The sequence below is a fragment of the Numida meleagris genome, chromosome 4 (assembly GCF_002078875.1).
Source record: "Numida meleagris isolate 19003 breed g44 Domestic line chromosome 4, NumMel1.0, whole genome shotgun sequence".
In the NCBI taxonomy this organism is placed as follows: Eukaryota; Metazoa; Chordata; class Aves; order Galliformes; family Numididae; genus Numida; species Numida meleagris.
This window is the reverse complement of record NC_034412.1, coordinates 17,579,770-17,586,984: the sequence shown is the minus strand read 5'-3', so window position 1 is coordinate 17,586,984 and position 7,215 is coordinate 17,579,770.

Here is a 7,215-nt window from a genome sequence, read left to right as displayed (position 1 = left end):
TGGATTTCCTTGCACTATAGCCAATATCTAAAGCTTCCAAAGTAAAACTCCAAATAGAGTTATTGGGGGATGGTTTTCATACTGTTCCTTGAGAAATCTGAAAGTACTTCCTGAAGTAAGGAAATCCTGGTCTGCAAAATCAGTAGCAATACATATATTAGCCAGTTATCCAGTTCTTAGAAGAACTCTCTCCCTTCCTCCTCCCCAAATACAGTGATGATTACAGAATGTGTTGTTATGTTAACATTGTTGTTAGAAACTATTTACTGACAGCTGCAAACATCTCTTGACAACCTTACTGTTAATTCTTGTTGCCTTTCCAGCCATTCATCCCGATCCTTAGATTCTAGCCTCACAAGGTGTTTGTTTAAAACTACAGCAGACTTTCTTCCCTTACTTCGCAGTTATTTAACTTCCCTCAGAGGGTTTAATGGAGTACTACAGACTACAAAGATGAAAGATTTTCTGAAAGATGAAAGGAGTGTTGTGAACATTTTTATCCATCAATCTGTATGTGTGTCTCAAGAGGCATTGTATTAAAGTGGATCAAAGTTTTGCCAAGGTCATTGCAGGAATCACTATCAGACCTACTCTCCAAAGCCCTCACGCAAGCACCAGATCACTATTACAAAAGCCTGATCCAAAGAACACTACCATGATAATAACTCATACTCAAATTCCAAGTGTATACACTCTTCCACTTAATTGAGGCTACCTACAGATGTCCCATATATTCAGTGGGATAAATAACTTCACACATCTGCCATTAAGCCACCAGAGCTGCTGTGTTCTGATAATTAAGTGGTACTTCACCCATGCGTGGCTACTGGTGGGCAAAGAAATTCCCTTGCATAAATGGAAAGGATATTAAGTCTTGTCAGCTGCCAAAATGTTGGGTCAAATAGAGTAGTAGGACTACTCTATCATCTTTTAAGTCTGAATATCATGTAGAAAAAAAGACTTGAGATTTCTAAGCTAACTACTTCTATCATTAACATGTCCAAATTTCATTTTCCAAAGAGCTGCTAGTTTGATTGCATAGCTCTCCAAGCGTTAAACTGCTTCATTCTTTATTGGATGCTTGTGACTGGGGGTCTGTGATTGTCCCTTATGTTATTTATGAAGCTCTCAACAGGAAAAAGGGATTTGGTAACAATAAGTCACAAGGCACAATTGATATCCCTGTGAAAGTGTCTGTAAACTCTTTGATCATTTTTCTAGATTTTTATGTGGCCTTGTTGTACTTAAGAATATTTGTACTCTTTCTCACATTTGAGAATGCATTTAAGAAGTACTATTGATTCCAAGTGGTTTACTTCAGTTTACATAACAATAAATTTCACATTCTTTATCTACTTACATGATGTTACAGCTCTAAACTGTTGCGCTCCTTCACACATATACTTGCGCTGTTGTTTGGACTATGATTGTATACACACAGGCGACAGAGACACTGAACATTAAGACCTTAATTATGCAGTCTGATTTTCCTTCTCTATATTTATTTTCCTTCAGGAAAGCTGCAAGGCATTTAAAATACAGAAAGCTGTTTTTCTTCTGTTCGTAAATACCTCTGCTGCTACTGCATTTAACAAAATGTGTCTAGGGAAACTGCTTTCATTTGAAGACTTTGGGAGATAATGCAGGCTCTGCATTAGTTAGAAAATTACTGACACTTCATTTTATGAGGGATGCTGGCTTTTAAGCAGATACTTCACCTTTTAAAGGGCTCATTACATTGTCGGCTATACACTCCACCATTACGCAGATTTTGTCTGTCATCAACAACAATGGAAAGCAATAATGCTGTTCTAAAGCTCTAGAGGCAAAGAGGCATTTCAGTGCTGACGGCTTCTAAGTAGTGAAAATAAAAGAGCAGTATCTCATTCCTGGGTTTTTTTGGTGTTTTTTTTTTTTTTTAACTTTTCTTAGTTATCTCTCTCAGTTCTTTGAGAAATGTCCCACCTAGGACTAAAATGAAAATGCATTTGTAAGATATGTGAGAAAGGAAGATTGGCTAGTTTTCTTTAAATACATCAGTTTTATTAGACAAGATGTACTGGTCATAGTTTTGTCTCTTCCTAACATGCATATATTGTCCTTTTGAAGTTAGCAGATCATAGATAGTTACTCCATTTCACAATTATAACTAACAGTGACAGTTACACAAAATTTGATATATCTCCTGAAGAAAAAAAATCTTTACATGGCAGTAATGTGAAGAAAAAACCTCTAGGTCTGCTTTTCGCACAGCTTCAGATAAGATACTATTTGCTGTAAGGGTTTATTTCATCAGTGATCTCTGCAGGAAGAACAGAATTACTGATTAGTTAGTAAGTTCGTAAGTCAGGCACTACAGTCAGATTCTGAATTGCTCGTGTATGGACAAGCCAATTATGACTAGCAATAAGTCATCAGGTGCAACTGAAAGGAATATGCAATCTGGCTCTCCCTTTCTCAAGAGGCACTTATCTTCATCTATTGCAGCTATAACTTGAAACTCCTCTGCAGTTGCCATCTGGTATGTAAGTGTGGATCTGGGCTTAAATGAGAAACAATAAAGATAGATGAGAGCCTTGATGCTTTGAGCAGCACAGTACTGCTTTTTAGAAGATTCTTTATATTAAATTATATTAAAATCAAGATTTCGAGCATTATATTTATATTTTATCATATCATTTTCAAGTTTCTATAAAACAGATTAAATAATCTTCCAGCCCAACCACTGAAATCTAGACTAGAGAGGGTTGAGAGATACTCCTTAGCAACAAAATGATAACAGAAATCAATAAAGAGAACTATGTTAAAAATAAGTAAAACATGATATTTACGTTTAATGTAAATTAATACATTTATTGTTTTCTTTGAGGTACAATGCTGTGTTTTAAAAATTTGTACAAGTATGAATACAAATTTAATTACATTTTTTAATTAAAGCTGTGTTATGCATCAGAGACTACTGGGACTATGAGAAGGATGGCAACATTAGCTACACAGGAAAGGCATCCAACTGACATTAAAGCGCTGCAGCTGAGCAACACCTGTGTAACACTTTCTTCTGCTGCTGAAACTCAATGGCTTCCAACAAGCATGAGTACCATCACCATGCGCACAGAAAGTAGGCTTTCGCAAGAAAATACTGTACCATTTACTCAAAACACAAAAAGCACATACTGACCAATTGTGCAAAAAGGAAGGTCCCCAATGCCTTTTTAAAATCCACTGGAAAGAAACACTAAGTTTCTTACATTGAAAAACTGATGCTAATTCTCTGCATAGATGTTGTTATTTCCACATGAGATTCTGCACTTTTTTCGGAGGGACTACACTACCAAACATAATCCCATTGCTGAGATTCTATCAGCCAACAATACCACTATTCTGGGAAGATAACTTGTAATGATATCTGAAGTATTATGCAAACACAATGAGCTCTTTTAATTTTGCTGAAGTTTAAGCTACAAGGAAGCAAAATGACCAAAAACAAACAAAAAAAAACAAATGGAAGATCTAAAGCCCTACCAAGAAACAACTGATGTATACTAACAGAATTTTACAAACAGTGGAGGATTAGGGAGAGAAGGGGAAAAAAAATTAAAAGCAATTATAAATACACAGCAGATTCTCTAATAAAGGAAAGAAATGAACCAAACACAAATTTGCCATCTAGATCCCCTGTGACAAAAAAAAAAAAAAGCTTTTATCATTGCGAAGCCTAAAACTTGAGAGAAATTTTTATTTCTCTGCCTTTCAGTGTTTTTATCTTTCAGATAAGTCTTTTGTGCAGCCAAGCCAAGTTTTATGATTGTTGTTTGAGCCCTCTTAAGTTGCTTTTTTTTCTTGGCTTTCAAATAAAGCACTGTGTGCTGCCCTGTTCTTTACCTCTGCTCATTTATCTTCTGGAGCTCCAGAGAACTATACTACACTGGAGTCTGCTTTGCTTTGTTTCTGTACTGCATTTTAGCCTTCTGCTTTCTACTGTCTGCCTCAGAAATAATGGATTTGCTAATGTTTGCCTTTAATTCTAATAGCAATCAAGTATCAGAATGATTTCCATTTACAGCAAGTAAACATTTTCTTGTACACCCTATTTGTAATATTTGATGTAATGTTCAAACCAGCTGTAACTGCAGAATTTAAGTAATATAAAAATAAAAGTTGGAGTATTTACTTCATAGATTAAGCTGAGTGAATGACTGCCTTGTTGTCCAAGCCAAGACTTGAAGCTAATGCTTTCCAATACCATTATGGAGGGTAAAGGTTAATGAACATTTCTCTCATGTTTCTCCTCTCCATCTCTTCCCAACTGATTTTTTTCTGCCCTGAAATACACACCAGTAAGGGCCAGATGCCAAGAACCAGCAGATTATGCTGACTTGCTGTGCTGCTCTTTTGGCAGATTTTGCAATTACAAGGCCTAATTTTACAGCCTTGATGCATGCACAACTTATGTAAGGCCCTGAGAGCTTTCTGTCTCAAGAGCTGCAGCTAATGCCAAATTCTGGTAGAGAAGCTGATTCATAGCATCTGGAGCAACTTTGGCTTGGAATTTCATAATCACAGTTTTACACCTAGACGTGAGCGTTCCAGCTTGTGTTTCACTTCATAGTAATGGGAAAGAAACAGAATGGTGGGGTTTGTCCAAATTCCCACTGGAAGCAGACCAGAATTGAAACCCATGGAAACACTCAAGTGTAATAAAGAGTGGAATCTATTATCTTTGTGTAATTGTCAGAACATTACATGATTTTGCAGTGGTAACTTCGTCTTAATTTAATTGCCGGAAGACAGGTTTTAATTAGTTCATCTTTCATAACTGACTTGGAACTTCCAGTGGTTGTTTGTTCTTCCCTTACAGCATGGCATCTGAATGCTTCTGCTCTTGCACATTCTCCTGCTTGATACTCTTCTATTTCCCATATAATCTCTTTCACATCCGGGCAGTTCAGGCACAATTTGCAATTCCTTTGATGTCAGGAGGGCACAATGGAGAACACGATTAGGATCAGGCCTACTGGTCTGTGTGCTTACCATCAGCAAATTATTCCAGATAGAACTTAGTTCAGAAAGCATTCTATTTATTAAACAGTCTCTAAAATTAGAAATGGGAAGCTTATGTTCAAAAGCAACAATGAAGAAATGTTTATTTTAACAACTATGACAGCCTGCATCAAAAATGGTGAAGGCCAGCTCCTCAGCAAGTACAGTTACCACTGCCATCAGTGCTGCTGCTGCACTGATCGTGTTAACTTGGGTGCTTCCCTCAGTTTTCAAGCTTGACGTACAAGATTTAATCTTCCGATTGATTTTCTTTTTTTTTTTTTGTAAATGAAGCACGTTTCCTTTTATATGAAATCTTATTTATTCCCCAAATATATAACAGTAATTTAAAATATACAAAGAGGAGGTTTTAATTCTAGCTATTCTTGTTTTGAATAAGCTTTATATGCTCAGTAAGCCTGCTCAGCAGAAATAAATGATCAATTTTGTTCTGAGATGTCAGCTTTATTACGTTTTTTAACTGGCTCTTTCTCCCTCAAAAGAAGTTGGGATAATTAATGTTTCTATAATGTTGTAGATTTGGCATCAGGAAGAAAGACCTGGAAACATTAGTATTTATATATGCTTTAAAGCAGCAGACAAAACATTTTCTAAACTTAACTACATCTTTTAAGCTTGTGTCTTGTGTGAGGAACCTGATTTGTGACTTCAGACTTCCAGAAGTGGTGCCTAGAGTACATAATCTGCTTCTGTCACAAGTCAAAGTTCCAAATGCTGAAACCAAATGCTGAGGCAGCATTAGGCAAGGCCAGACAAAGACCTGAAGAACAGTTTCTATCCTCAGTGCAGCAGTGAAGTGTTACCTTTTGCATGTGCGTTTCAGACAGTAAAGTTTAAAATTCATTCCATAATCCCATACATTTTTTTTCTATATGTCAAGTAAGAGGAGTATTTGTGCTCCCTATTAACATTGCGGTAATTAGAAGTTTCAGAGTAGATTACACAACTGGTGACATTCTGGCATCTCGAGACACTCAATTTCTCATTGCTAAGAAGCAGAGAGAATAATATGACTTAAAACTCCCTGGACTTCCCTCTTTGCAAGGATCTCAAAATATTTGATAGCTGGTGGAGATGGAGAAGGAGATGACACTACAAAGCAATACACAATAACAAGAAAGCCAAAGTGCGCACCACCCACTCACCAAAAAATAAGACAGGATAAGCTGTACTCATCTTCCCCCATCAAAACAGGGATGCCATCCCTTCTTGGCAAGCACTGCCCCTTCACTTCTAGGTGAACAATATCGAGGATAGCATTTATTTTGCTAGCACTAATACCATATACCAGTGCTGTTGCAGCTAGTGCATTTATCAACAGCAATCCCAAATCTGTTATATCTCACTTCAATAAATCATTTATTTTTCAATGTTTGTGAAACTGCCCCAGTGAAAGTCCTTGGGTTGACATTGGCAGGCTGTATGGGAACTGCTGAGTCACAACCTGAACCACTGATTGAGCGCCTGGAGGAAAGACCAGTCAGCCCTGGAAGCACAGGTGAAGGCAATTCACCTGTTGTGACCGGAAGCCAGGCTCCACCCCTCTTAGGCCTCATTTAAGGGCTGACTGCCACCAAGGTAGTATCTCTTTCTAGAGATCTCTCCTTGGTGGAGGTTTTCCCTCTAAACCCAGAATCTTCTGATACAGGTAAGTGGCTTTTTTCCCTTCCTTCACAGCACCTTTCTACCATGCTGGTCCTTCTACATCTTTTGTAATGCCTTTTCCATTGTGTTGATCTTTCCAATTGCTACACAGGCAAACAGCAAAACTATTAACGTGACAACTGCCAGAATGCAAATCTCCACCTATTTATGTGCCCTGTGATGCCATTGGAGAGTCACTGTCATCCCATGACTTCACAACAGGGCAGGCATCTATCAATACCCCAAATATGCAGCCCATATGAAGCCTTCTGGTGACTTTTGCGTCTATGTCTTCCTGCTGGAACATGAGATGTCAAGACCTTCCCAGCTGTACGTGAAACACCAGAGTCCCGCTCCCAAAGCCTGGCCTTGTGAATTGCTGCATATTAATAGTCTAAGATTTTAATATTTTCCCTCCCCAGTACACTTAAAGACCCTAGTACTACTGCAGTTGTCTGCATTCTTAGAATCACAGAATGGTTTGGGTTGGAAGGGACCTTAAAGGCCTCC